The sequence below is a fragment of the Cynoglossus semilaevis genome, chromosome 1, assembly GCF_000523025.1.
Source record: "Cynoglossus semilaevis isolate Cse_v1.0 chromosome 1, Cse_v1.0, whole genome shotgun sequence".
Lineage (NCBI taxonomy): Eukaryota > Metazoa > Chordata > Actinopteri > Pleuronectiformes > Cynoglossidae > Cynoglossus > Cynoglossus semilaevis.
Window position 1 is genome coordinate 2,288,538 of NC_024307.1, and position 3,491 is coordinate 2,292,028.

Consider the following 3,491-nt stretch of genomic DNA (forward strand, 5'->3'; position numbering starts at 1 on the left):
CTGGTTTTGGAGAACGTCTGAGGCCATTACTGTTCCACTCATTAGAACGTTACACACTGTGTTTCATCGTCTTTGAGGTCGAATTTGAAGCAAAACACAGCGTCGCTGCACTTTATGATCCATAAAGATGGAGTTTGACTGAAAAAAAACAACGACCATATGCAGGAATGTCCGATATTAACTTAACTCAGCCGATATTGTCCAAAAACTTAATTTCTGATTCCGATAGCAACCAATATCAATATAGCGGGACAGCGGTGCCCTGGTGGTTAAGAAAGGTAAGTGTCGCCTGCTCACTAAGGTGATGGGTTAAAGCAGTGTTTCTCAATTATTTTTTGCCATGCCCCCCCTAGTGGACAGAAGTCCACCCCCCCAATTGAAATACTAGGGCCTAAGGCCTTGGTAATATTAGTATAATAGATGAATAAAATGAGCTGAAATGCTGCCATCTAGTGACTTTCACTGTCATATACAGCCGTTTTTTCCCAAACCTACTTTTAGGTGACACATCATTTGGCGAAACCCACTACTTTTAGGTGATACCATCATTTGGTGAAACCCAGACATTGTGTTATTGGGGGAAAAGCTGATACAGATTCTTACAGATACAGTATTGCACAATTATGCTAATATCGCGATATCAGTCGGATCAACATATGGTTAGGGATGTCCCATAATATCGTCCATATTATGGGACATCCCTAACCATATTAGGTTAGTCCGATCTATCTATAGTCCCCGTTGACTTCTTCTGCTTCCATGTTATTTACGTGTGTACATGAGTTACACTACTCCACTGCACTGTGTCGTACACGTCTGTAATTTACCTCTCAACGGTGCCCTGTCTAAACTCTGAGGTCGGGAGTTTCACATACATACTTGCGATGTGACTAAAGAGCGAGGGCAGATGCCGTGTTTGTTGTCCTCACAGCGTCTCATTATCCCAGCACTTCCAGCGCAGCCGTGTGGGTTCTCAGTGGGGAACCCCAGCCCAGAGTGTGGCGGCGGAGATGAAGATGGGACAAACCAACCGCCACTCGCAGGCTCCAGCCGGATGGGGAGGGAGGAAGACGACACATCATTTAGAGGTTTGGGTCTGATTGCTTCCCCTTGTGCGGGACTTAACTGTCCCCACTGGGAATGCGGTCCCTTTTACACCCACGCCTACAGACACAGAGTGGGAAAAGAGGTGTAAAAACACAAAAATAAGAATGAAATACGGCCTGGAAGAGTCAGGCTGACACATCAAAACAAGGGGAGTCGGTTCAGTCTTTGAACAGCACCAAATATTTACTTACATTTGAATATATATTTATATATATATTCAGATCTGTCAAATATATAATATATATTCAAAACAATATCTGTACATATAAATATATACGCATATAAATATATACACATATATACATATATAAATATATACACATATAAATATATATTTGAAACATATATGTATATATTCACACGTTGTTTAAAAATATTAATTATATATTTTTACACAATATATGTAGATAAATATATACACATATATACTGTACATATATTGTTTAAAACATTTAAATATATTTTAAACATGTAAGTATATATAAACATTTATATTGTTTCAAACATATAAATCACCTGTATATTTGAAACATATATGTATATATTCACACATGTTGTTTAAAAATATTAATTATATATTTTTACACAATATATGTAGATAAATATATACACATATATACTGTACATATATTGTTTAAAACATTTAAATATATTTTAAACATGTAAGTATATATAAACATTTATATTGTTTCAAACATATAAATATACTGTATATTTGAAACATATATGTATATATTCACACGTTGTTTAAAAATATTAATTATATATATTTACACAATATATGTAAATAAATATATACACATATATACTGTACATATATTGTTTAAAACATTTAAATATATTTTCAAAAACATGTAAGTATATATACACCCATATTTTGCTTGAAAAATTGAATTATTTTTTTATACAATACATGTACATAAATATAAACACATAAAATATATAGTGTTTTAAAATATAAATATATTTTAAACAAACATCTATATATAGATATATTGTTCCAAAAATATAAATATATTTTTAAGCATACATGTATATATGCACATAAATTGTTTGAAAAATTTAATTATATGTTTATACAATACATGCATATAAATATATACACAGAAAGATTTTGAACATATATGTATTTAATGACATACATACAGTATATATATATTGTTTGTTGTTATTATATGGATGCCAGTTTAACGCCCGTGAAGTCCATATACACCGCACCTCGTACGCTTTGATCTGATTCATCTTCACCAATTAATTAACAGCGTTAACTCATTACCTCCATCAGAAAAAAAGACGACATCAAACCATCAGAGAAATGTAAAAATATACGACTGTTATTAAAAGCGTTTGTTCGTAGAGTCAGATTCAACAAACTGCTGAAACATAATCAGTGTGGTTGTCGCCGCCCTTGTGTTTCTTTCCAGCCTTCGCTCATCATTTCAATTCCATTGGATCTTATTTCACTCATTTACTTTAATCAGAGTCAACAGGAGGCGCCGATGAGGGAGAGAAAGAGAGAGAGAGAGAGAGAGAGAGAGTGGGCATAAAATAAATCTCTGTCAGTAAACTAATGTAAGCACAGGGCCACCGACCTGGGGATGATTATGATAGCTTTACTCAGGGGTTCCCAACCCCTGGTCCGGGGACTGGTCCGTTAGTCATTTTGTACCGGTCCATAGTGAAAAAATGTACTTAGGTTTTTACTGATGTTCTATAATAATCCAGTCATGTCTCTTTACTGTTTACATTCAAAGATCATCATGTCTCTTCACTGTTTACATTCAAAGATCATCAGTCAGTGTTTCAGAACAACAGGTCAAAGGTCATTCAGACTCTGATACTGACAGAGAGAAAGACTGAAAGATGGTTTGATTTTGAAGATTTAACCGGTCCACGGTACAGTAAGGGTTGGGAGCCGCGGGTTTAACCAACAGGAGCAGTCCAGAGTTATGGTCTTCGTCCTCGTCTGCGTCAGTAATTAACAGGAAACCAGTCCACGTTCACGTCTCGCAAACCTCGTTTTTTTTTCCACCCTCACTGCATCACGTTCGTCAACGTCGCCCAGATGACGAACGAGGTCAAATCTTTCTGGAAGAAGTTCGGACGTCTGTGACGATCCACTGCAGACGTATGGCCCCGCGCTGTGAGTCGTACGCGAGGCCGTCAGGCGTGGCATTTGAAAGGCGGCGTTGTGCGACCACACGTCCGGGCGTAACGATCACCGACCTCAGGGACTCGGAGAGCGGCGGGAACGTGGAACACAAGTGTTTTATGATCTGGCAGCTCGGGGAACAAAGCAAATAATCAGCAGCCACAGCGGAGCAGGTAGTTTCACTTAACCTCTGCTCAGGGCGGAGCGCCAGCCTAACTGGAAGCACATGGCC

General features: G+C 37.4%; 1 long non-coding RNA gene across 1 annotated transcript in view; it reads right to left on the reverse strand.

Annotated features, from left to right (window-relative positions):
• Nucleotides 1–596: 596 nt before the first annotated feature.
• Nucleotides 597–3,491, reverse strand: part of LOC112487580 (uncharacterized) — a 27,535-nt gene continuing 24,640 nt past the window's right edge. The window contains exon 3 of the long non-coding RNA XR_003050787.1: nucleotides 597–1,164. This is a non-coding gene — a long non-coding RNA (uncharacterized LOC112487580). The remainder of the gene's footprint in view (nucleotides 1,165–3,491) is intronic.